The sequence below is a fragment of the Tamandua tetradactyla genome, chromosome 2 (genome assembly GCF_023851605.1).
Source record: "Tamandua tetradactyla isolate mTamTet1 chromosome 2, mTamTet1.pri, whole genome shotgun sequence".
NCBI classification, from domain to species: Eukaryota; Metazoa; Chordata; class Mammalia; order Pilosa; family Myrmecophagidae; genus Tamandua; species Tamandua tetradactyla.
Genome location: NC_135328.1, coordinates 16,384,267 through 16,405,168, shown reverse-complemented (window position 1 = coordinate 16,405,168; position 20,902 = coordinate 16,384,267). Strand labels below are relative to the sequence as shown.

Below are 20,902 nucleotides of genomic sequence, written 5' to 3'. Positions count from 1 at the left end.
TTGGGGATATGTCTTAATATAAAGTTAACATCCATAAAGGCTTGTTTTCTCCATTCATAGCTTCTCCTGTCTCACTTCCTCATTTCCAATATGGTATCTGGACACACATATCAGCAGGGTGATGTTAAGAGTGACCTTTGGCCCTTGTGCTCTCCTCTGGGTCTCCACAGGCTTCCATTCCTATGTTTTAACCCTGTGGGGGCCTGGGTGTCTTGTACTGGGATCTTCTGGGGGGTGGCTAGTCCTGTCTGATCTTTTAGGGGTATCAAGGTGGTAACCAAAGTCCTTCCCTAGCCTGAGATCCCAAAGGCTAGCATTTAGTAGCTTTCCTATGCTGACTCCTAATCTATACAAGCCAAACAGCCCTCCCAGGGGTTGCTTATCCCCCATCAGGGCACATGGGAATTCCTGGATCTCCATCCAAGAGTTGGATATCTATCCATGAGTTCTATCTCTGCCCTGTCTCCCCAGACCTCTCACCCCCCATTCCTCCCACACAGTGCCTGCTTTATCCCATCCGGGACATATTAGACGCAACACCACACCAAACGCAGACTTCTCAGAGACACTTAGAGCACCAACCCCAATATATTTTGGTTCTTCCAAATTAAGCACGTGGTTTCTTCTATATACATTTCCTCTCTGAAGTTCAGCCCCAGGGCACAGTGGTGCCTTGCAACAGTAAGGTTGCCAATCAAACCACCTCGAAACTCAATGGTTTATGACAACAAGCATTTATTTTTCTCACCTGCAGGTCTCTGGATTGGCTGAGGCTGCAAGCCTGTTGGAGTTGGTTCCAGGTTTGGATTGGATTCAGATGTGTTCCATATGACTCCATATTCCATGGAAAAATCACAGAACCACAAGAGAACATAAAAAACACATTGCCTCTTAAGGCCTTGGCTCACATTCTCTTCCACCCACATCCCAATGGCCAAGTCAGGTCACTTGCCTGGCCAAGCCCGACATGAAGGAAGCAGGAAAATCAATTCCACCTTCTCCATGCACTGCAAGGTCACAAGAGGGAGGGGGAGAGTAGGTTCAGGGTTTACTAGAAAGTCAGTGGAGGAAGGAACTCCCTTTTCCCTGGGGACTCTGAAGAGAGGACCATCTGAACTGTTTTAAAAGCAGAGCTGTTGCTTACCAAGTGCCCAAGGGCATTTGGGCAGACATCACAAGTTGTGAAAAGGTACCAAGAAGTAGGAGACTGTGTGTTGAGTCACAGAAGCCGGGTGTGCCGGAAATGAGCCCGGGGAGAGGGGCAGGGCCAACTTGCGGAGGGATTCACAAGCCAGGCCAAGGATCCCTAGGGTTGGTCTTGGTCCTAGAAGCCGTGGGGAGCCCATGCTAGGTTTTAAGCAAGAAAGAGGCCTTTCCAGGTTCTCATAAGTAAAAGTCACAGGACTAACACACCAAGAGGCAAAAACAGGCCTTCAAGTCCCCAAACAATGCTGTCTCCATGAACCTGCCCCACCTCTACTCCCATCTCCAGTCATGCAAGGCTCTGACTGCCAACTCTCCTCTGCTACCTCCTGTCTGGTGTTCCTGCTGGTTCCTCACCTCTAGTGTGAGAAGAAAAGAGTGAGGAAGGCCTCTTTCAATGATCCTCAGAACTGCTCTATCTCACATGACCTCCAAGAACCTTAGATGACTGTCGGCCACCGATATAAAGTCCTAGTCTCTTTCCTATTTATTTTAGTTGGTGACTAGGAATGTGCAAGCAGCCTACAAATTTACGGTTAGAATTTATTAGCTCCCAAACACAGCAACCCTGCCCCCCTCCCCAAATCACTTCTTTAAATTCAGATTGTTTTCCAATTCCATCATCTGCAATCAGAGTTTTCATCGCAGACAGATTTTTACAGGTCAGCCCTAGACCTGGGATTTATTTCTGCCCATAAACAAAACCCCGATATTAATCACAAACTATTTCTGATTCTCGGTTAACGTTCTTAAACATCTTGTGTCCCCAGGGACTCTTTGCCCTGTCATATGAAGATGATGTTTCCAGATTTATATTTCCCCAAAGAAGCAAGTAGATCATAAAACCTAATGTATTCCGTGGTTTGGAATGATAATTTCAGCAAGAGGTGAGGGAAATATTTCACAGCGGATCATTATAACATTCACGTAAGTTGTCAATATACTACTTCCCCCTAAATAGTCATCCAACTCCTGTTTATGGGCAACTAAGTCCCCAGCCTGGGCTGCGGATGGGTCATGTGGGGGGTGGGGGTAAAGTAAGGACAGAGCTGTGGTCGGCTCCCAGATTTAGGGAGAAGGAAGAAGGGGGCTCCGGGTGGAGACAGAAAGAAAGAGGTTGTCAGAGGCAAAATGACCATTTGTGGGCAGCAGTAGGCAAAGGGCTTCGGCCACGACAAGGGAACACAGCAGGATCCATGGTTGACATTGTACGTGGTCACAAGGACATCTGTCCCTGGAGACTTGGCTGGGATGGAACAGAGACACGTGCAGACCCCAGATGCAGAGAGATATAAAAAGAGTTTAGGAAAAAGAGGCACACAATGCAGGGATACTGCCAAACTGGAGTAGGATTCAATTTAACCAACAGTGAATGGTATCTATCTCTGGCTTGGTGAGTTATTCCCGGTCTAGTAAAAGAGGCAGAGAAGCACATGACAAAGTGGCTTCCACAGCAGATCATAAAAGGGAACCTGGAAGCAAAGATAGAGAAATATTGAATTCTGTCCCTTGGGAATAATCTCAGAAAGCTAATCAGAATGATAAGGTGGTATCAAACAGTGATTAGAGGCACTCTAACCAGAATTCAAATCTCTGCACCATCACTTCCTAAGTAGGTGAGCTTGGGCTTGGGTCCCTTCTCAGTGCCTCAGCTCTTCTATCTGAAAATGTGGATAATAGGAGGAGCCACTCCATGAGAAGGCTATGAGGGTCAAAGAGAATAGAGCATGCACAGCGCATAGCAAAGAGCTGGCCCTGAGGGGAAACTTTAAAGTCTTGTCTTTGATGCTGGGCTTTATCATCAGGCAGAGGTCACTGATACCTTTAGGAAAGAGAGTGATGAGATCTAGTCTGTTTTAGAAAGGACCCAGGTTCGGTTCCTGAACCATGCACCACCACCACCACCACCTCCCCACCTCCAAAAAAGGAAAGCAAAGGCCCAGGCGTCTGAGGGGAGCTTGGGGGTGGACAAGGGGATGGGGAGGAAATGGGGGGAGGAGGAAAGTGGGGGACTCCCAGCAGGCTGGTTTCCTAGCCAGGGCATGGGGAGGTTGGATTGTGTCTTGATGAAAGCACAGCAGCAAATGAATGTTTGGTTGAAACCAAAGCTAAGAACAAGGAGGGGGTAGAAATAAGAGTGGGAAGAGTATTAGAGGACAGGAAAGTGGGAGATCATCATAATTCCAAGTGATGGAAGAAGTAGGCGAAAGTGGGAATGGCCTGCAAAATATTACAGTTACGCAATTTCACCATCAAACTAAGTCACTGCTCTACAGCTCTGCAATTAATAGTGGAGAAAGCAGGGACGCTCTAAATACATTGCTATTTTGCCTCTCACCCCAGAGCATCAGCTAGTTCCATCTTCCTATCCCATATTATCACCGGCCACTTCCAACATGAAAAAGTTAGAACATACATAACCCAAATACCCCTAAAGAGTGGGAGAAAGCTCGAAGGTGATGGTGAAGTTATACAGAGAAGGTAGGGTTTAACAAATGAGTATGAGTGTTGAATCATTATGTTGATATTTCTTTTAGCCTCCAGTACTTTAGAGCAGCTAGAAGTAAAAACCTAAAATTGTGGAATTATAACCCATACCAAACTCTGAAATCTGTTCTACAACTTGTTGTGACGTGCTTTGAAATTTATTGCTTTTGTGTCTATATGCTATTTTCCACAAAAAATAAAAATATGTATTTCTTCTAGCCTCCAGTATTTTGGAGTAGCTAGAGGAAAAATCTGAAATAGTGGAATGGTAATCCATAACAAACTCTGAAATCTGTTCTGTAACTACTAGTTGAAGTATACTTTGAAAATCATTGCTTTTTTTTTCTTTTCTTTGTATATATTCTATATTTAACAATAAAAAAAATTTTTTAACACAGCGCTATTTTGGTGGTTTGGACGTATATTTACCCCAGAAAAACATGTTTTTAGTCCTAATCCATTCCTGCGGGAGTGAACCCATTGTAAATAGGACCTTTTGATGAAGTTAGTTCAGTGAAGGTGAGGTCCACGCCCATCAGGATGGCCCTCTTACTGGAGGTCTTTGTAAGTGGAGCAAAATTCAGACACGGACAGAGACAAAGCCACAGGAAGAAGCCAAAGCTGGAAGCCAACAAAACCCAGAAGAGAAAGGAAGGTGCTAGGAGGGGCCGCCATATGCTTTGCCATGTGACAGATGAGCCAAGGGCCAAGGATCACCAACAGCAGCCCCAGAACACTGCAGTCTTCTGGGGAAAGTACCACCGTGAAGACACCGTGATGTTGGACTTCTCCTAGCCTCAAGACTGGGAGCCGATAAATTCCTGTTGTTTAAGCCACTCCACTGCATGGTATTTGTTTGGGCTGCTGGAGAACTAAAACATTAGCTAAGTGGGCAGAGAATTCGCATGTCATCATATGTATGTTTCCAAATTCTTAAACTATTTCTGTAAGGATGCACAAGAAACTGGTAAGTGGTTGTCAGTTGGAGAACACGTGTGAGGAATAGATTGACATCCCTTGTACCATTTTGCACCTATTTTACCTGCTTATAAAACTAATATAATTGGGCGGGCCATGGTGGCTCAGCAGGCAAGAATGCTTGCCTGGAATGCCAGAGGACCCGGGTTAGATTCCCGGTGCCTGCCCATGTATAAAAAAAAAAAAAAAAACTAATATAATTGCATTCCATAAGTCAAAAAGTAGAGAAGGGCTTATGATGACAAAGGGCCAGTTCTTAGCCCCATCACTCCCCATCCATAATCCCACTGCCTGATGGTAACTACTTTTAATGATTTGGGTTTTGTCCTCTGCTAGCTATCCCCAAATCATATGCTAATTTAGTTATTTATGGCTTCCACAATTTCTTATATTATCTATTGGTTTCTGCTCTATTAGTTGAGGACTCAGCCCTCCTATAACTCCCCATCTTTCTTCTCCCCACCTTCTAGTATTGTTATATGAGACATTAGCCAGGTTAAGGTCGACAATGCTGCAGTGACAACCCCAAATCTCAGTGACTTCTATGGAGAAAGATTTATTTCTCCCTCCTGCTGCCTGTGTATCATAAGCCTGCAAGGGACGGGGGAGGCAGAATTGGTACATGGTGGTCATCCAAAGGACCGAGGCCGATGGGGCAGCCACCATCACACTCAATGCCAAGTGCCATCCAGAAAGAGGAGCAATGCTCATCCCAGAGGTGAGTCAATTATCATAATTAACCCCATGGTCTCCTCCAACCACAGGGTCCAGGACAGGGGAGAAGGGGAACTATTTTGGTGAGAAGCGTTGTTGGCTGGCACTGTTACCTTCACCACTGGGCATGAAATGGTTAACTCTATTATTCTTGTTAAATCCATTTTAGACACTGTTTATTGACTTCCCATTTTGTGAGGAATTTTAAGATGTGCCATTCTGAGAATTTTAAGATGATGCTCCTTTCCTACACTTCCTCAGTTCGGTGAGCTTTATAACTGGATTGCAATGTAAAAATAAATGGAGGACATGAGATGCTGGGAAAGGGGCAGCCACTGCAGCAACTTGAGATGGAGCTGAACACTTAGGCCTGGGAGCCAGCATGGGGGAGGCAACCAGAGGCCCTGACGTCACTGCCAATCTGCTGCAGCCAATCATCTGGCTGGGGATGGAGTTCTATAATTTTTAGTGGAATCATGATCAGACATTTTATGCTCAATATGGGCTCTGCATGTGTCTATTAGGAAAGAGGAGGTGGTGTTTAGAAGTCACCTGTCCATTGCACAGATGAGAAAATCAAGGTCTGTGGAGTATTGAATGGTGGCCCCCCAGAAGATACTCCCATGTCCTAACCCCCAGAACTGGTAAGTGTGACCCTACCTGGAAAGAGGTGTAGCAGATGGAATTCAGTTGAGGATGCTGAGATGAGATTATTCTGGGTTGTTTGGGGTGACCCCAAATTCAGTGACAACTGTCCTTGTAATAGACACAGAGGGACGAGACTCAGAAAGAAGAGGAGAAGGCCACGTGAAGACAGAGGCAGACAATGAAGTGATGTGGCCACAAGCCAAGGAACACCTGGAGCCACCTAAAGCTGAAAGAGGCAAAGAAGAATTCTCCCCAAGAGACTTCCGAGGGAGTGCAGCCTGGCCAATACCTTGACTTTGGACTTCTGGCCCCCAGAACTGGTAGACAACAAAGGTCTGTTATCATAAGTCACCTGGTTTGTGGTAATTTATTGCAGCAGCTCTAGGACACCAATACAGGACCCAAAGAGAGGGAGGCCCCCTGTGCCACCCCACCCACCATGGGGGTGTATTTTCTCTCTGTCAAAACAGCTCCAAGGACTCCAAAAACTGGGAGGTGCAGCAAAGGCAGAACTGGAAGGACACAGAGATACCTCACTCACATGCCACTACATAGGGAGGGCCGTGAGGGAGCTGGGGCCATGCGGTCCCCTGGCCAGCAGCAGCTGACCCCAACTTGCCCAGCTGCCCCTCCTCCCTCACTCTTGAGTTTTCAGATGTAGAGATACCCCTCTGCCACAGGCCAGGGCGGCCACCTCCCAGAAGAGGAGCCAGTGGTCTGGGGCTCCCCCATTTCCATCCTAAAGGGCACAAATCCAGCGGTGAAGGTCCGAGCTGGGGCCTGAGTGCACTCTGGACTCCCCAGCTTATCACAGTCCACCCATGGAGCCGTCCCTAACCTGACTGTCCCCTAGGGTGGGCTGTGAAAAGCTCTGGGCAGGGGAGGGGAACTCCCATCATCTCTTCTTTTTTTTTCATTAAATAAATTTATTTGTTAAAATAATTTAACTCCAAATACAACTGCTGAACTTGCATTAAGTTATAACTACAATTCATGTTTTAATTGAAACGTCAATATTTAACTACTGACATTGTTACAAAACAATAAGCTGTTGTTCAATTCTAAATGGTTAACAATTAACAGAAAACTATATTTATCTCTGGGAAACCCCAAATCAATAAGTCTGTTTCCAAAAGCCACTGCAGTCACTCTTGAAACCCTGATCAAGATTTAATAGATGCACAATGACATGTTTAAAAAAAAAAAGACTTTCATAGTTGTTCTAGTTTGCTAGCTGCCGGAATGCAATATACCAGAAATGGAATGGCTTTTAAAAAGGGAAATTTAATAAGTTGCCAGTTTACAATTCTAAGGCTGAGAAAATGTCCCAATTAAAACAAGGCTATAGAAATGTCCAATCTAAGGCATCCATCCAGAGAAATATACCTTGGTTCAGGAAGGCCAATGAAGTTCAAGGTTTCTCTCTCAAGTGAGAAGGCACATGGTGAACACAGTCAGGGCTTCTCTGTCAGCTGGAAGGGCACATGGCGAACATGGTATCATCTGCTAACTTTCCCTCCTGGCTTCCGGTTTCATAAAGCTCCCCGGGAGGCGTTTTCCTTCTTCATCTCCAAAGGTCGCTGGCTCATGGACTATCTGCTTCGTGGTGCTGCAGCATTCTCTGCTCTCTCTGAATCTCCATTCTCTAAAATGTTTCCTGTTTTATAGGACTCGGATAAACCAATCAAGACCCACCCAAATGGGTGGAGACATGTCATCACCTAATCCAGTTTAACAACCAGTCTTGACTAAATCACATCATCCAGGGAGATGATCTAATTACAGTTTCAAACATACAGTATTGAATAGGGATTACTCCACCGTTATGAAATGGGATTTTGATTAAAACATGGCTTTTCTAGGGAGCATGCATCCTTTCAAACCAGCACAATAGTCTTTAACATTTGAAACATTTCCATCATCTCTTCTCAACAAAATCCCATCTCTTACTGCTCTGCAGATTTCCCAGCCGAAGCATGGGAAAATGGGCTGTGTGGTGGACCGCCTCCCTCTTGTGACCGCCGCAGGAAGTGCTTTCCAGCCGGAACTAGAGGACAAAGGCTGGTCAGCTTCCTTCCGTCCCCTCCCTGGCAAATGGAGAAGTGGATGGGTGACAGGTTTTAATTCTGGGAGCCCTGGTCCTGTGCCGCCGTGGTGCCATTGACTAACGGTTTGCACATCTGCTCAGAAGACAGATGCCGAGGGCCTGGCAGAGGGGCTGAGTCCGGCGCGACTTTGGATGGCACTTGCTTTGGCAGGTACTTGTGGTGGGAGGTCACTCAACCCTGTGCTGTCGGGGATGATGTATCAGTGTTGGGTGCCCCTCACAACTTCATCTACCTATCTATCTCCCAAACCTACAGAACCCAATAGGAGAATGAGGCACCTCTGGGGAGCAGTGGGTTTTATAGGTGCCACCCGTGCCTGTCAGGGCTGTGCTACAGGTTGGACAATGAGGTCACAGAAAGAGTTTCTGGGTGGAACAGGCTGGACTGACGCCCGGGTGTAATGCTCATTTCTTCACTCGTGGACAGACCCCACCTCTCCAAGGAGTCCTCAGAGACCATGCCTGCTCAGCATGTGTCCTCCAGGATAAGCCTTCATGGAGGAAAGTGTCAACTGGACCCAGGATTCACTCTGGAGAGGGATCTTGGAGCCTCTATTTTCTCATCTATACAGTGGGAGCAAATGTGATTGATCTGATGGAGTGTATGAGCATTAAATGACATAAATCAAGGGAAAAGAGTTTGCACCATGCCCAGCAGGTCAGTCTTTTCAGTAGTCTCTGGCTTCTGAGCTCTGTGTTAACATTTCCCACCAAACTATCCCTTTGGCCACTGATGCAACCATGTATGATAATGGACCAGAGTCTGAGTTTGAATTCTTGCTCTGACACTGACCAGCTCTGAGACCGAGTGCATGTTCTCTAATTTATCTATGCCTCAGACCCCCATCCAGCAAAAGAAGATGACAACATCCATCTCATAGGGTTATTGCGAGCATTGAGTGTGTCAACCCATAATAAAGCCATTAGAACAGTCTGGTATTTAGGGGATACTCAGAGAAATGGACTGGTATTACCTTATTACATTGAAACATTGAGGAACCCAGCTGCTTGCCACAAAGTTGGCTCAGCCTGGAATTGTGTCTCTCAAAGATGGAACACAGCTTCATTTTACATAAAAATGGATCTTTCTAATGCATACAGGTGGTAGGAGCTTCTTCACTCTTGGTCAACATGCATGAATGTGAGAAGAAAAGCCTATTTATTATGTCTTAAACACATTTGCTGCACTCATGTTTATTGAATGAATGAATGCGTTTTTTTCCTATATAGAGTTTGCATTACATGCATAAATTTGTAAGTGAAGAAGTAATAACCTACAACTGAGATGTTGGGTTGTGATCTCCAGTTATGACTACACCCAAAAAGAGGTTCATGGCAGATACGGGAGGCACAAATCTGCTGAGAACCCTGAAGCCCTTTGTGACAAACCAGGGCCATTTAATATTTTCGTTAATGACTTGAAGAATGGAATGGAGACCCAACTAATGAGATTTCTGAGTGATAGGAAGCTGGAAGGGATCTTAGCTACTTTGGAGGACGAGATTAAAATGCAATCCAAGTTTGACAAATTGCAGAGATAGGCTTAAATCGATAAAGAGAGAGGCAATAAAGATAAATGCAAGCTGCTTCGAACGGAGCCAAGAAAATTATCCAAGTACCAAATGGTGATGGGAGAAATGAGCTTGGAGGGGGCCAGGAAGAAATGCCTGGATGTAAATTGAGCAAGTCATAGTATTTGCAAAGTGAAGGCTCCTCTCTGTCACCCAGTGGATCTCAAAGTTTAGAGAGTGAAAGAATCACCTGGAAAGGTTGGGAAAATGCAGATGTCCAGGCCATGGGCCTGAATGGGCTAAGATGATTCTGATGATGGACTAAGCTCCATAAAACCCCAGCTCGGACCTCACTGCATGCCCATGACCATGCAGCCACACCATCATGTCCCAGAGTGAACTCTGGATCTTTATCCCACAGGGTTCTCTGCAAGCATTGAGTTCCATGGTCTAACAAGTTTGGGTTCCCTTTTTGAAAATAATCATGAGATAAGTGAGCATATTAAAGACTGAAATTTCTTGGAATTAAATGAACTGCTTAACTTGGTTCAAATTAGAGTTTCCAAAACCTTTTGACAAGAGAGCCATTTTTTGGTGGGGCAATCTCTATCAACATCTTGGGGAACACACTTTAGAAATTGTTGCTTCAGAGTAAGACCTTCGTTCATGAGATACTCCAGGATGCCTTCATCCTGGTCTTTTCGCTACCCTATGCTGAAATTTATCCAGGGGGCTGGAAACTCGAAATCACTTAAAATGCTTTCAATCTCCTCAGCTACCCATGATCTGAACTTTCCTCTTACCGGTACAAGAGAGGATGGCTAAAGCTTCAAGTTTTGGCTTTCTCTTGCCTACAAAAATGACACCAGGGACCCCAGATGTGGAATCGGGTGGGGTGGGTGGAGCAAGTGCTTTTGCTTCTTTGTTCATTGTCTTCCTTAAGCATGCATCAAAAACTAGTTGACTCTCCATTGTCCATTCTCTCCTCTTCCCTTAGCCACAGAATCACCCTATTGTTGAGTGTGACAATGTTCTCAGATGAAAAAAAAAAATCATAGTTCTCTCTTTCCTTTGCAGACAGGGCTGAGCCATCAGATGTAAGCAGAGGTCACTGGTGGAATTTCCAGGGAACCACTTCAAAAGAGGCTGATTCATTTGGAAGGCATCATCTTTGCTCTTGCTGCCTAGAACGCAGAGATGGTGGGAGCATTGGCCGCCATTTTGGACCATAAGGTGAACTTGAGGATGAAATCCATTCACTAAGGATGGATAGAAAGTGTCTAAGATCTCCATGGCATTGCGAAGTCTCCATAGCAAACTTCCACTGCCCAAGAAAAGAAACACCTCTGTTTAAGCCACTGTTTTTCCAAATTTCTGTTACCAGCAATTGAATGCAATTTTGAATTCATGCAGAACAGAAGAATCAGCAGTCTTTTTATGGTTTTCCATGAATTTCAGTCTATGTTAGGCTGCTGTCCTGACAATCCATCCGTGGGCTTCATGCACGTTTGTGTCTATGTGTGTGCAGGTGAGTGTTGTCCCATCTTTGGTTGGTTGAGCCCCGTGCAGTTTCTGTACCACTGTATCTGTGTCTTCAGATGCCTCCCTTTCCTCCTTTGTTGGAATTAACTACAAATACACTCAGACGGACATTTTTGAGAGCCTCAGTCCTTCCATAACAAACTTCCCTTTTGGTATCTCTGTCCTGAGAATGTTTTTTCAAGGTATTTTGTCATCTACATTCAACACAGGATTCCTGTGTGAAGTCAGGGTGTAAATCCTGAGAAGTGGATTGAGTGGAAAGAGCGTTTCAAGAATTTCCTTTACATCACCTATGAGAATTGCTGGAAAGGAAACAAAAAAATCATGCGATTGCAATGAGAAAAAAGAAATGAGCATAATCCAGGGTCAGGAGGACTCATTCAGTTCAGTGACGGGTCAGGGGGCAGAAGGGCCCCTCTGCAGCCTCTCCCTTCGCTCTCAGTGGGCCACTTGCCTGGCCTCCCTTCTTCCAATAGCCACTAGAGCTTCTGATCCAGAAAGTTCTGCTCTCTGTCCAAGGCTCCACCTGGCCTGAAGCAGACCCACATTTTGTCATTGACGTGCCAACCAAAGGAGATCCGCTGGTTTTCCCTTCTGCTTCTGACTCTTCTGGCCTCGTAAGCAGTGCGATGGTCTCTGGTCTTTTCCTCTCCCTTTCAGTGACTGGAAGCCCATTTGCAAGAAGCTCTTCTCCATGGTCAGACTTAGTGAGGCTGCGGCATTTTCTGAGGGATTTAAAGGGGAAGCTCCATGGGAGGAGCCAGCATTCACTAAACATTTCTCAGGTGCTTCTGCACCTACTTACCAGCCACTCATCCTTAGATTTGAGAGGAGAAATCAACTGTCACAGCAAGCTAATAGGGGATTGAGTGCAATCTGAAAATTCCACCACTGGCCCTGTACAAATCTTTTTACTCAGGGATGTGCTAATAAATAACAACAACAACAAAAACTCAACACGGGGTACTATAAAAAAATGTGCTGCAGAAGGGAAAAGGAACAAGACAGTAAGTTCAGAAAGGAAATCCTGCCTTTGAAATACAATCAATTCATGAAAGAGAAGAAAAATTCAGAAGACAGATGGTATATAGTCTTATTTAAATATCAAAATGCATAAGTTCTATTAAAGTAAGGTCAGAAACTTACTTTAGGGAAAGAAACTAAAAGAAAAATACTTCCAAAGTAAAATACGCCTTGAAAGCAACAGAGTTGACACTGCAGAAAATCAAATTGGTGAGGGAGAGAACACAATTTGGAAATACTTCCAGAGATATGATTAAGAAATGAAAAAGATGAAAGCAATAACAGAGATATATGCCAAACAGGGATATCCACATATAAATAAAAAGTGCTACAAATGACAAAGCAGAATAAATAAATCACCACCAATATAAAAATATAATGGAAGATAATTTTCCAGATTTGGAAAATTTTTCAGAATTCGGACTTTGTTACTTTTGAATCCTTCTAAAAAGAAAAAAGAACCAAAGGATGGGAGCAGGCTGAGGAAGACTGAGAAGTATCAAGGGCTGAGAGTTTTGAGTCAAGGCCTCTTTGCTATTCACTCTCGGAGTGGCTGAGCCAAGGTGCCATACCTTTCCAGGTCTCGGCCTCCTCCTTTGAGAAATGGAGGCATTGCTTTCTCAGTTTAGGGTCCCCCCAGAGCAGACCCTGAAGCAGGGACTTGGAGGCACATAATTGATTTGACAGGCAATTCCTGGAAAGGAAGCAAGGAAATGAGGAAAGTCATACACCAAAGGAGAAAATCCAATGAAGGTGGCTGTCAGGGGTAGAATTGTGTGAATTCCACCCAGGAATTGATTGGCTCATGGTTTTAAGGATAGAAGACATCCACAATCAAGATCTTTTCATGGCTTGCTTTCTGTGGGAGTCTGTAGCATTCTGGTGCCAGCTGCCAGCCATCCTTGGGGTACCTGGACTTGCATCTCTATCCCTTTGCTATAGTGATGTCCTCTCCTTTCTCCTCTTCTGGTTTCCACTGATTTCCGGTTTCTGACTCCTGTATGGCATTCTTTGCCTTCTGGCTTCTGGTTTCTTCTCTTTATAAGGCTTCCAATAATGTGGATTAAGATCCATCCTCTTTCCGTTGGTCCACACCTGAACTAAAAACAGTATCTTCAAGAGGTCCTATTTATGTGGGCCCACACCGCAGGAATGTGGGCTAAAATATCTATGTTGGGAAGACATCACTAGTACCACAGCAATGCCGGGGATAAACATTGGGGAGGCCAGGAGAACCTCTTTTGTTGCTCAGATGTGGCCTCTCTCTCCCTCAGCCAACACAACAAGCAATCTCACCACCTTCCCCCTGTCTACGTGGGACACGACTCCCAGGGGTGTGGACCTTCCTGGCAACACGAGACAGAAACCTTAGAATAAGCTGAGATTCAGCATCAAGGGATTGAGAAAACCTTCTCTACCAAAAGGGGGAAGAGCGAAATGAGACAAAATAAAGTGTCAAAAGCTGAGAGATTCCAAACAGAGTCGAGAGGTTATCCTGGAGGTTACTCTTACGCATTAAATAGATATCACCTTCTTAGTCAAGATGCAATGGAGAAGCTGGAGGGAACTGCCTGAAAATGTAGTAGCCATGTTTCTTGAAGATGATTACATAATGATATAGCTTTGACCATGTGACTGTGTGATTGTGAAAACCTTGTGTCTGATGCTCCTTTTATCTACCTTATCAACAGATGAGTAAAACATATGGAATAAAAATAAATAATAGGGGGAACAAATATTAAAATAAATTTAGATTGAAATGCTAATGATCAATGAAATGGAGGGGTAAGGGGTATGGTATATATGAATTTTTTTCTGTTTTCTTTTTTTTCTTTTTCTGAATAGATGTAAATGTTCCAAGAAATGATCATGATGATGAATATGCAACTATGTGATAATATTGTGAATTACTTATTATATATGTAGAGTGGAATGATCAAAAGTTAAGAATGTGTTTGGTGTTTTTTGGTATTTAAAAAATTTTTTTTTAATTTTTAAAAAAAGTAATAATCGGGGAGGGAAGACAAGAGTTAAGGGAAAGTTTAGATTTTCTATTTGAGGAGGGTGTATTTATCTGTTTTTTTTCTCTTTGGAGCAATGAAAATTGCCTAAAAATGAGAGTGTTGATAATTGCATAACTAAGTGAGGATGCTGTGAGACCTGGATTGTTTATTTTGGACACTATCTCTGATGCCCAATGGATGGAGGTGGCCAAAGGATACATTAACTGAGAAGGAGAATGGCGAATCGTGGTGTATTGTATAATGGAATCTTGTGTGGCTACAGAAAGAAACGAAGTCATGAGGCATGAAAGGAGGTAAATGAACCTTGGGGATGTTATGTTGTGCAAAATAAGTCAGAAACAAAAGACCAAATATTGTATGGTCTCTTTTAGAAAATACTTATAAGAAAATTGGGGCCTAGATTTTATAGCAGTCACATTTAGTCCAGAGTTGTGTTACCATTAGATCTTGAGATGCTGTGCTCTGTGTATATAACCTGCAGTGTGATGGTCAGGTTCATGTGTTAAGTTGGTCAGGTGGTGGTGCCCGGTTGTCTGGTTGGGCAAGCGCTGGCCTGTCTGTTGCTGTGAGGACATTTCATGCACTTAATTCATGACCACATGCATGTACAGCATTTGCAGTCAGCTAAGGGGAGTGTCTTCTGCCATGAGTGATGCTTAATCTAATCACCAGAATCCTTTTAAGGAGGATTCAGAAGAGACATTTGCTCTTTTCTGCTTCAGCCAGTCAGCCTCTCCTGAGAGTTCATTGAGAACCTTCATCGGAGCTGCCAGCTCAGGGCCTGCCCTAGAGACCTTGGTCTCTTACATCCCCACGGTTGCATGAGATACTTTTATGAATCTCATATTCACAGATACCTCCTGTAGGTTCAGTTTCTCTAGAGAACCCTAGCTAATACAGCTGGTATATTATTTCCCTGGAACTTGGGGTACCTGTGTGACACCTAAGATACAGAGTTGGAGCTCTGCAGCTCTGAAAGTCAGTATTGCTACATAAAAACAACCGTTAAAGAAACTGTAAAATAGATCAGGTTTCAATCAGAGATAGGAATGAGGCCAATCTGACTGGGACTAAGGTAAATCAAAGGATGATATTGTCTATATTTTAGAGTTTCACCTACTGTATGAGACCAAAGGAAGAAAGGTTTATTTTTTCCAAAAACCTAAATTTTCTGTAGCCCATAGCTCATTTAAACACCTCAAACACATGGAGACCAGAATGGGATCAAGGGCTTGTAGTACTGTATTACCACTGTAATACTACTGTATTAGCTTATTGTAATACCCAAATACATCCAGAATATGTTGGGCAAATAATTTAAAAGTATTAGTAAATTCTCCCAAGAGACCAGAGAAAAAATACAGAACTTTCCCACCTGGGAAACCCCTAGGGACACCCAAGTTAATTTGATCAAGCCTTTGATCTTGAGGCTTACTCTTAAGAAACTTATTTCTGCAGCAGAAAAGCCAAGCCTACCTATAATTGTGCCTAAGAGTTACTTCTAGAAAACCTCTTTTGTTGCTCAGATGTGGCCTCTCTTTCTCTAAGCCCAACTCTGCAAGGGAAATCATTACCCTCCCCCCTACATGGGACATAATGTCCGGGGGTGAAAGTCTCCCTGGCAATGTGGGACATGATACCCAGGGATGAGCCTGAACCTGGCACCTTGGGATCAACAAAGCCTTCCTGACCAAAAGAGGAAAAAGAAATGTAACAAAATAAGGTATCAGTAGCTAAGAGAGTTCAAATAGAGTGGAAAGGCTATTCTGGAGGCTACTCTTATGCAAGCTTCAGCTGGATATTGCTGATTGCTACAATTTGTTAACCCCCAACCAACACCATTCCTGTTAACACTAAAGAACACCTAGGGCTCTATCTGAGGTTATACAAAAGCTTCATGCACTAAGATTACTTTCCAGAAACCTGCAACCCCTAGATGGTTCCTAGGCCAGATAAGTCCTGAAAACCAGAGGGGCCAGGTTGTCCAAGAACTTCAGCTAGTTCCATCCCCATCCCATATTGTCGACACCCCTTTCCAACATGAAAAAGTTAGAATGGAGATGACCCAAATATTCTTAAAGATTGGGAAAAGGATCAAAAGAGAAGGAGGTGTTAGAAAAGATAGGATTTAACAAATGAATATGACTGCTGAATCATATTGATATTTCTTTCACTCTCCAGTGTCTTGAAGCAGTTAGAAGGAAAAACCTGAAACTGGAACTATCACCCATACCAAACTTTGAAATCTGTTCTAGAACTGCTTGTTAAAAATGCACTTTGAAATTTATTGCTTTTTTGTATATATATTTTACAAAAAAAAAAGTGTTTAAAAATGTCTATGTTGGGGTACATAATTCAAACTACCACAAGCACCATGAGAAAATAGATTTTTTCCGTCTCAGATCACCTCGTTTTTGGAAATTTGTTACAGAATCCCTGAGATTTATCCTAGACTTCTGAAATAAATATTTCTCCTTTCCCATAGCTTCATCCCTTTTCTCTATTTGGTCTCTAAAATTTGTGAAGTTTTCTTGTCTTCTTTATATAAACTTTTATTAAACAGAACATCCACACATTTTGTGGAAATATCTAAGGTCACATTTAGTTGCCTATAAACTTAATCTGGACCACTGAACATATTTTGTTTGGCCTGCAGAATGCGTAATGAAAATGTGAATCAAGGAAACCACCATGCATATTTCAGCTTCCCCAAAATATGCTAGCTATTTGGATTTTCTTCTCTACTTATTTACATTCAAATCCACCTTTTTAAGAGTTTTCCCCCCCTAAGGTTAGAAAATCTAGCAATATTTTCTGCTCTGTTCAGTGGAAATCTTTGGCGCTGTAATGGTAAATTCTTCAATTCACGTTTTAAAAAAATCTCACTCATAAAAAAAGTGAGTTGAAATTGAAACACAGTGATATGTTTTGCCAAAAAGGTAATCTAGTTTCACCATGTTTCTTGTAAAACTGGGAAACCTGGTAATAGTGAGGACAGAAATGCTAGCAATCAGCTATTACCTCTTAGGTGGGGTGTCTGCTCTCCAGGCCACTTCAATTCTCACCGTCCTTGTTTCCCTGACCCACATCCCCAGCCAAACTAATTTGGGCTGTCTGGTCTCTGGTGCCAGCACTTTTGTCACTGTGACGCCTGGTGTGCAGAATATAAACCCATGCCTTGAAACGGGCAGGCGCACACGTGCCACCCCTCTGCCATCCCCAGCATGTCCTCCTATGAACTGAAGGAAGGAACAAATGAACGAACGCTGAATCACTATTATTATGGGTTGAATTGCATCCCCCAAACAGACGTGTGCAAGTCCTAATTCCCGGTCCCGTGAATGTGACCTCATTTGGAAATAGAGTCATTTCAGATGGAATTAGTTCAGATGAGGGCTCTAATCCAATATGACTGATGTCCTTATAAGAAGGGGGGAATTAGGGGACAGAGGGGAAGGCGGCAAGGTGACAGAGGCAGAGATTGTAGTAACAAGCCAAGAAGCAGGAAGAACCGTCGGCCTCCACTGGAAGAGAGAAAGAGACAAGGAACAGAGTGGCTTCTAGAACCTTCAGAGGGAGCCCAACCCAGGCAACACTTGATTCTGGGCTTCAGACCCCTGGAACTGTGGGACAAGGATTTTCTACGGTTTTATACCTCCCCGTTTGTGATACTTTCTTACAGCAACCTTGGGAAACAAGCACATATGTGGAACAAGTTAAATATTTGTAAATACACACAAACCTTGTTGCTGTCACTGAGAGGAAAGAAGTTTTCAGTTTAAGGTAGAACTCCGAAGGAAAGCAGGAATCTTAATTGCTAATACTCAGAACAAAGATGACCACTTCCTTTCCTGAATAGCCCCCCAGAAGGTATCTCAGCCTGTAAATAAAAAGCTTCCCTCCCAAAGCAGAGGTAGGTGTTTCCAACATGTCTTGTCATTTTCGGTAGAATCCCTGGTTCTTTGCTAAACCCCTCATCTTTGGCCTCTTGTGGCCCCTGCTCTACCCTCCAATGGACAGCGGGGCTCAGAGAACAAGCCCCCGAATCTGATTACAGGAAAAGTCATTACTTGAAGTCCTCCCTCAGGGTCCAGAGCTCATAAAAGTAGCCTCCAGCAGCCTCAGTTTAAGAGAAGAGAGAATCCTGTGTCACAAATCTATAGATCGGCAATAATTAACCTGAACTAATTCTCAGTAGACCTGGGTCAGTCTTCCCAGAGCAAGCCTCCCCCTGGACAACTGGATTTTCAGAACTTTTCATGCAGACCCAATAGGAATATTCAGCAGATTTAGATACAAAGAAAATATGCCCCGAACAGGAGTCTCTCTACAAGGCTAAGACTGAGCCCACGGGAGTTCACAGGCACAGGGTTTTAAAGCCACCCCACCCCCCACTCAGGGATTTTGAAATAAATACCACCACAAACATTAACACACAAGGACAAATGGAAAACTAGGAAAGCTATGTAAAGTTTATATACTGTCCTTAAAAGTTGGCATTTAAAAAAAATAGAATATTCCAGAAGGAAAAAATAGCAAATTATAAAGAAAGGTTATTTGCTACAGAAAACTAGCCCATCAATATATCGACGTATTTTTTTAATGTTCACCCTTACTAGTTATGAAAATAAAAGGCAAATGCAAAAAATGAGAGCACTTTGTCCTCTTACGACATTGGTAAATTATTTTAAAAGGCAATGCGGATATTAACAAAGGCGGTGGAACTTGGCATTCTTGTTTGTACACTGTCAGTGGAGTGTAAAGTGATAACTTGGTTCAACTTTTGGAAGGTAATTTGACCAGAGATGATAAAAAACACTTCAAATGTGCATATGTGCAGATCCTTTGGGCAGTGCTTCTCCACAAAGGTGATTTGGCCATGCAGGGCATTTGGCAACCTGGAGACTATGAATGTCATGATGTTGGGGGGCAGGGGGGCGCTACTGGCATCTAGTGAGTAGAGTCCAGGGATGCTGCGAGACATCCTATGATGCACAGTGGAGAGGCCGCATGGGCTGGTTTGAAAGGATGCATGTCCCCTAGAAAAGCCATGTTTTAATCTTAATTCCATTTCGTAAAGGCAGCTGTTTCTTCTAATCCCTATTCAGTACTGTATGTTTGAAACTGTAATTAGATCATCTCCCTGGAGGTGGAATGTAATTGAGAGTGATTGTTAAACTGGATTAGGTGATGACATGTCTCCACCCATTCGGGTGGGTCTTGATTTCTTTCTGAAGTCCTATAAAAGAGATAAGAGGTTCAGAGAGCAATTCAAAAAGAGCAGGGAAGAACGACACAGCCATGAAAGCAGAGAGCCCACAAGCCAGTGACCTTTGGAGATGAAGAAGGAAAACGCCCCCTGCGGAGCTTCGTGAAACAGGAAGCCAGGAGAGAAAGGAGCAGATGATGCCGTGGTCGCCATGTGCCCTTCCAGCCGAGAGAGAAACTGTGACCGTGTTCACCATGTGTCTTCTCACTTGAGAGAGAAACCCTGAACATCATCGGCCTTCTTGAACCAAGGTACCTTTCCCTGGATGCCTTAGATTGGACATTTCTATAGACTTGTTTTGATTGGGACATTTTCTCAACCTTAGAACTGTAAACTAGCAACTCATTAAATTCCCCCTTTAACTGCCATTCCGTTTCTGGTATATTGTATTCCAGCAACTAGCAAACTAGAACACCGCACAACAAAGAATTATAGGTCCAAAATGCCCAATAGTGTCACTGCTTGCCTTGTATGTTAAGCATATAGGGAATTCAGCACTGTTTTATAAAGTTAAAAAATCCATAGGGAACTAGCTAAATAAATTATAGGTCATGCATACACTAGAATGCCACATGGCCATTAGAAATGAAAGACTTCTGTGTTGACTGATAAGGAACTATGCAGTCATATGGTGCCAAGTGAGAATGAATGGTTTCAGAATCAAAGATTAGGAGGAGAGTATTCTGCGTGTGCATCTATATGTATAGAAAAAAGTTGGAAAGAATATATGGAAAAAAATTGAACAATAGTGATCTCTAGGTGGAAATAATGGGTGATTTTCATTGCTTATTTTTTCTTATCAGCATTTCCTAGTTTTCTTCCAATTGCCTGGCTCATAGAGACCCTCTAATGTAGGGTTGAAGAAAGAATTTGAGAGTCAGAAAGGGAAAGTTCTGGTTGAGAACTCAGGACTCTTCTGGAAAGAGTCCTTTCCCAGCAGAATGGAAAACGGGCAGATCTGGTAACAAGGAACCTGCACCCTGACACAGCAGCCACCAGCTGAAGCTGACCTCTTAAGCGAACGCTCTTCAGTTCACCCCAGTTTCCATGAAGTCACCCCATGATGTGCTGTTAATATGTCTTTTTTCTCTTCCTGGAAATCGTCCAAAAGCAATAATTTTTATTGAAACATGGAGACAGCTAAAATCCCAGGACCAATATTGGTTGGAAGAGCTGCCCAAAGCAGTGGAAATAAAGCAGGAGATTGAACAGAGGGAGGCACAGGTGGCAGTGGAGAGGCTGCAGACCTCAGGAGAGCCAGCAAGCATGCTTCTTGGAAACAAAGGCCACCCCCTGATTTGAGAAAGTAGGGGTATCAGCTGGCATCGGGAAGTTTTCTAGACCTGGTTTGGTTCTAAGAAGCCGAGGAGATGAGACTAAATAGGAGATTTCCCAA

At 43.6% G+C, this 20,902-nt stretch overlaps 1 long non-coding RNA gene across 1 annotated transcript; it reads left to right on the top strand.

The window, feature by feature from the left end:
- The first annotated feature begins 1,791 nt into the window (after positions 1–1,791).
- LOC143659129 (uncharacterized) lies at positions 1,792–11,306 on the top strand. Its single transcript, XR_013163434.1, has 3 exons — positions 1,792–1,865; positions 1,974–2,130; positions 10,726–11,306. It is a non-coding gene; the product is annotated as an uncharacterized LOC143659129 (long non-coding RNA).
- Positions 11,307–20,902: the final 9,596 nt, after the last annotated feature.